Here is a 6,612-nt window from a genome sequence, read left to right as displayed (position 1 = left end):
TTCTTTTCCACTCAATTTTCGAAAAATCACAAAAAAATTTATAAAATCATAAAAATCAAAAATATTTTATGTTTCTTGTTTGAGTCAAGTATCTAATTTTAAGTTTGGTGTCAATTGCATACCTATAATTTTTGAAAATTACATGCATTATGTTCTTCATTAATCTTCAAAGTTGTTCTTGATGATTTCTTTGCTCTGATCTTTAAATTCTCTTGTTTTGTGTGTTTTGTTATTTCTCATATGCATTCTCAATTTGTTAGTGTCTCTTATATGAAAATTTTTAAGTTTGGTCTCCTGCATGCATTGTTTGTTTGATTTGAGTTTTCTAAGATTAGTTGTATTTTGATTGTTTCTCATCATTGAAAAATTCAAAAAAATTCTCAAAACTATGTCTTTTCAAGTCAATAATACAGAGAATTGAAGATTCAGAACATTCAGCAGAGGAATCAAACAGAAAAAGCTGGGCATTCAAAACGCCCAGTGAAGAAGGAAAACTGGCGTTTAAACGCCAGCCAGGGTACCTGGCTGGGCGTTTAACGCCCAAAAAGGTAGGATTTTGGGCATTAAACGCCAGAATGGATGCCATTCTGGGCGTTTAACGCCAGAAGGACACTAGAGGGAAGATTTTGTATTTAATTCAAATCTTTTTCAAATTTTCATAATTTTTCAAAATCAAATCTTTTCAATCATATCTCTTCAAAATCAATTTCTTTCCATTTTTTATTATTTTCAAAAATCTTTGCTATAATTAATGATCTACTTCAAAATTTTCAAGTTGTTACTTGCCTATTAAGAAAGGATAAAATTTTAAATTTTAAGAATCATATCTTTTAATTTCTTGTTAGTCAAGTAATCAACTTTAATTTTTAAACTTTCTTTTTTAAAATTGATTTTCAATCATATCTTCTCAATCATATCTTTTCAATCACATCTTTTTCAAAATTAACCCTCAATCATATCTTTTTGATTTTTAATTTCAAAATCTTTTTCAAAAATCACTTAATTTCTTTCCTAATCTTAATTTTCGAAAATCTCAATCAAATTTTCAAACTTCTTTTTATTATTTCAAAATCTTTTTAATTTATTTTCGAAAATTCTTCCCCTCTTCTCACACCCTTCTATTTAAGGGACTAACACTCCTCCTCAAGGTGTAATTCGAACTCTATCCCTCTTGATAAGTTCGAATTCTCTTCTATCTACCTCCTCCTTCTATTCTTCTTTTCCTCTGACACCTCAAGGAATCTCTATACTGTGACATAGAGGATTCCCTACTTTCTTGTTCTCTTCTCTTTCATATGAGTAGGAGCAAAGATAAAGGCATACTTGTTCAAGCTGATCCTGAACCTGAAAAGACCTTGAAGAGAAAGTTAAGAGAAACTAAAGCACAATTCTCTCTAGAGGGCCTAACAGAGCTTTTTAAAGAAGAAAAAGCCATGGCAGCCGAAAACAACAATGCCAACAATGCAAGGAAGGTGCTTGGTGACTTTACTGCACCTACTCCCGACTTCTATGGGAGAAGCCTCTCAATCCCTGCCATTGGAGCAAACAACTTTGAGCTTAAGCCTCAATTAGTTTCTCTAATGCAACAGAATTGCAAGTTTTATGGACTTCCATTGGAAGATCCTCATCAGTTCTTAGCTGAATTCTTGCAAATCTGTGACACTATCAAGACCAATGGGGTTGATCCTGAGGTCTACAGACTTATGCTCTTCCCTTTTGCTGTAAGAGATAGAGCTAGGACATGGTTGGACTCACAACCTAAAGAAAGCCTGAACTCTTGGGAAAAGCTAGTCAATGCCTTCTTGGCAAAGTTCTTTCCACCTCAAAAATTGAGCAAGCTTAGAGTGGAAGTCCAAACCTTCAGACAGAAGGAAGGTGAATCCCTCTATGAAGCTTGGGAAAGATACAAGCAATTGATCAGAAGGTGCCCTTCTGACATGCTTTCAGAATGGAGTATCATAGGAATCTTCTATGATGGTCTGTCTGAACTATCCAAGATGTCATTAGACAGCTCTGCTGGAGGATCTCTTCATCTGAAGAAGATGCCTGCAGAAGCTCAGAAACTCATTGAGATGGTTGTAAATAACCAATTCATGTACACTTCTGAAAGGAATTCTGTGAATAATAGGATAACTCAGAAGAAAGGAGTTTTAGAGATTGATACTCTGAATGCCATATTGGATCAGAATAAAATATTAACCCAACAAGTCAATATGATTTCTCAGAGTCTGTCTGGAATGCAAGCAGCAACAGGTAGTACTAAGGAAGCTTCCTCTGAAGAAGAAGCTTATGATCCTGAGAACCCAGCAATGGAAGAGGTGAATTACATGGGAGAACCCTGTGGAAACACCTATAATCCTTCATGGAGAAATTATCCAAATCTCTCATGGAAGGATCAACAGAGACCTCAACAAGGTTTTAACAACAATAATGGTAGAAGAAACAGGTTTAGCAATAGCAAGCCATTTCCATCATCTTCTCAGCAACAGACAGAGAATTCTAAGCAAAGCCACTCTGACTTAGCAACCATTATCTCTGATCTAATCAAAGCCACTCAAATTTTCATGACTGAAGCAAGGTCCTCTATTAGAAATTTGGAGGCACAAGTGGGTCAGCTGAGTAAGAAAATTACTGAACTCCCTCCTAGTACTCTCCCAAGCAATACAGAAGAGAATCCAAAAAGAGAGTGTAAGGCCATAACCACAACCCACACGGCCGAACCTGAAGAAGAGGAAGAGGCAGTGATCTCCACTGAGGAAGACCTCAATGGACGTCCACTGGCCTCCATGGAGTTCCCTGATGAGGAACCATGGGAATCTGAGGCTCACGCAGAGACCATAGAGATTCCATTGAATTTACTTCTACCATTCATGAGCTCTGATGAGTATTCTTCCTCTGAAGAGGATGAAGATGTTACTGACGAGCAAGTTACTAAGTACCTTGGAGCAATCATGAAACTAAATGCCAAGTTATTTGGTAATGAGACTTGGGAGGATGAACCTCCATTGCTCATCAAAGAACTGGATGACTTAACTAGGCAGAAATTACCTCTGAAGAGACAAGATCCTGAAAAATTCTCAATACCTTGTACCATAGGTACCATGACCTTTGAGAAAGCTCTGTGTGACCTAGGGTCAAGCATAAACCTCATGCCTCTCTCTGTAATGGAGAAGCTAGGGATCATTGAGGTACAAGCTGCAAGAATCTCACTAGAGATGGCAGATAATTCAAGGAAACAAGCTTATGGACTTGCAGAGGATGTCTTGGTAAAGGTTGAAGACTACTACATCCCTGCTGATTTCATAATCCTAGAGACTGGGAAGTGTATGGATGAATCCATCATCCTTGGCAGACCCTTCCTAGCCACAGCAAAAGCTGTGATTGATGTTGACAGAGGAGAATTGATCATTCAAGTGAATGAAGACTCCCTTGTGTTTAAAGCTCAAGGATCTCCTTCTGTAACCATGGAGAGGAAGCATGAAAAGCTTCTCTTAATACAGAGTCAAACAGAGCCCCCACAGTCAAACTCTAAGTTTGGTGTTGGGAGGCCACAACCAAACTTTAAGTTTGATGTTGAACCCCCACATTCAAACTCTAAGTTTGGTGTTGGGAGGTTCCAATATTGCTCTGAACATCTGTGAGGCTCCATGAGAGCCCACGGTCAAGCTATTGACATTAAAGAAGCACTTGTTGGGATGCAACCCAATCTTTACTGTTCTATGTTAAATTTCTATTTTCTTTTGTTATTTTATATTTTCTGTAGGTTGATGATCATGTGAAGTCACAAAAACAATTGAAAAAGCAAAAACAGAAGGAAAAACAGTATTAAAAATAGAACACCCTGGAGGAGAAACTTACTGGCGTTTAAACGCCAGTAAGGGTAGCGGAATGGGCGTTAAACGCCCAGTCTGGCACCATTCTGGGCGTTTAATGCCAGAAATGGGCACCAGACTGGCGTTTAACGCCAGGAATGGGCAAGAAGCTGGCGTTAAACGCCAGAAATGGGCAGCAGCCTGGCGTTTAACGCCAGGATTGGCAAAAAGGGGCGTTTTTACACGCCACTTGGTGCAGGGATGAGATATCCTTGACACCTCAGGATCTGTGGACCCCACAGGATCCCCACCTACCGCACCTCTCCCTCTCTCTTCTTCACCCATTCACCAATCACCTCAATACCTCTTCCCCAAAAACCCCTCACCTATCAAATCCCACCATTATCTTCACCACTCACATCCATTCTTCATAAAACCCCACCTACCTCACCATTCAAATTCAAACCACTTTCCCACCCAAACCCACCCATAATGGCCGAACCATACCCCCTCTCCACTCCTATATAAACCCATCTTTACTCCTTCATTTTCACACAACATACACACTACTTCTCCCCCTTGGCCGAAACACTAAGCCCCCTCCATCTCCTCTATTTCTTCTTCTTCTACTCTCTTCTTTCTTCTTTTGCTCGAGGACGAGCAAACCTTCTAAGTTTGGTGTGGTAGAAGCTAAAGATTTTTGTTTTTCGATAACCATTTATGGCACCAAAGACCGGAGAAACCTCTAGAAAGAGGAAAGGGAAGGCAAAAACTTCCACCTCCGAGTCATGGGAGATGGAGAAATTCCTTTCAAGGGTGCATCAAGACCACTTCTATGAAGTTGTGGCCAAGAAGAAGGTGATCCTCGAGGTCCCTTTTAAGCTCAAAAATGGCGAATATCTGGAGATTCGAAGAAGAGGTTGGGAAGTTCTCACCAACCCCATTCAACAAGTCGGAATCTTAATGGTTCAAGAGTTCTATGCCAATGCATAGATCACAAAGAACCATGATCAAAGTGTAAACCCGGACCCAAAGAATTGGCTTACAATGGTCCGAGGGAAATACTTGGATTTTAGTCCGGAAAATGTAAGGTTGGCATTCAACTTGCCCATGATGCAAGGAGATGCACACCCCTACACTAGAAGGGTCAACTTTGATCAAATGTTGGACCCTCATAGACATCTGTGAAGAGGGCGCTCAATGGAAGAGAGATTCAAGAGGGAAGCTGGTTCAACTAAGAAGGCATGACCTCAAGCCCGTGGCTAGGGGATGGTTGGAGTTTATCCAACGCTCAATCATTTCCACTAGCAACCGGTCTGAAGTTACTATAGACCGAGCCATCATGATTCATAGCATTATGATTAGAGAGGAAGTAGAAGTTCATGAGGTTATATCCCAAGAACTCTACAAGGTGGTGGACAAGTCCTCTACTGTGGCAAGGTTAGCCTTTCCTTACCTCATTTGTCACCTCTGTAATTCAGTTGGAATTGACATAGAGGGAGACATTCTCATTGATGAGGACAAGCCCATCACTAAGAAAAGGATGGAGTAAATAAGAGAACCTCACCAAGAGCATGAGGAATTTCCTCATTATGAAATCCCTGAGATGCCTCAAGGGATGCATTTTCCTCCACAAAACTATTGGGAGCAAATCAACACCTCCCTAGGAGAATTAAGCTCCAACATGGGACAACTAAGGGTGGAGCACCAAGAGCATTCCATCCTCCTCGATGAAATTAGAGAAGACCAAAGAACCATGAGAGAGGAGCAACAAAGGCAAGGAAGAGACATTGAGGAGCTCAAGAACTCCATAAGATCTTCAAGAGGAAGAACAAGCCACCATCACTAAGGTGGACCCGTTCTTTAATCTCTTTGTTCTTTATTTTCTATTTTTCGAAAATTATGCTTTATGTTTATTTATGTTTGTGTCTTTATTACATGATCACTAGTGTCTAAGTGTCTATGCCTTAAAGCAATAAAAATGAATCCATCACCTTTCTTAAATGAAAAATGTTTTTAATTGAAAAAGAAAAAGAAGTGCATGAATTTTGAATTTTATAACAGTTTAGTTACTTTGATGTGGTGGCAATACTTTTGTCTTTCTGAATGAATGCTTGAACAGTGCATATTTTTGATACTGTTGATTCATGAATGTTAAAATTGTTGGCTCTTGAAAGAATGATGGAAAAGGAGAAATGTTATTTGATAATCTGAAAAATCATAAAATTGATTCTTGAAGCAAGAAAAAGCAGTGAAAAGCTTGCAGAAAAAAGGATATATGCGAAAAAAAAGAGAGAAAGAAAAAGCAAGCAGAAAAAGCCAATAGCCCTTTAAACCAAAAGGCAAGGGTAAAATAAAAAAGGGATTCAAGGCTTTGAGCATCAGTGGATAGGAGGGCCCACAGGAATAGAATCCTGGCCTAAGCGGCTAAACCAAGCTGTCCCTAACCATGTGCTTGTGGCGTGAAGGTGTCAAGTGAAAACTTGAGACTGAGCGGTTAAAGTCGTGGTCCAAAAGCAAAAAGAGTGTGCTTAAGAGCTCTGGACACCTCTAATTGGGGACTCTAGCGACGCTGAGTCACAATCTGAAAAGATTCACCCTGTTATGTGTCTGTGGCATTTATGTATCTGGTGGTAATACTAGAAAACAAAATGCTTTGGGTCACGGCCAAGACTCATAAAGTAGCTGTGTTCAAGAATCAATATACTTAACTAGGAGAATCAATAACACTATCTGGATTCTGAGTTCCTATAGATGCCAATCATTTTGAACTTCAAGGGATAAAGTGAGATGCCAAAAC

At 39.4% G+C, this 6,612-nt stretch overlaps 1 non-coding gene across 1 annotated transcript; it reads right to left on the bottom strand.

Annotated features, from left to right (window-relative positions):
* Window positions 1–1,835: 1,835 nt before the first annotated feature.
* On the bottom strand, window positions 1,836–1,943 carry LOC148574373 (small nucleolar RNA R71). Its single transcript, XR_015905814.1, has one exon. It is a non-coding gene; the product is annotated as a small nucleolar RNA R71 (small nucleolar RNA).
* Window positions 1,944–6,612: the final 4,669 nt, after the last annotated feature.

Source organism: Arachis ipaensis, chromosome B2 (assembly GCF_059453495.1).
Source record: "Arachis ipaensis isolate K30076 ecotype BB chromosome B2, ASM5945349v1, whole genome shotgun sequence".
NCBI classification, from domain to species: Eukaryota; Viridiplantae; Streptophyta; class Magnoliopsida; order Fabales; family Fabaceae; genus Arachis; species Arachis ipaensis.
The sequence above is the reverse complement of the archived record's forward strand: the minus strand, read 5'-3'. Positions and strand labels throughout refer to the sequence as shown.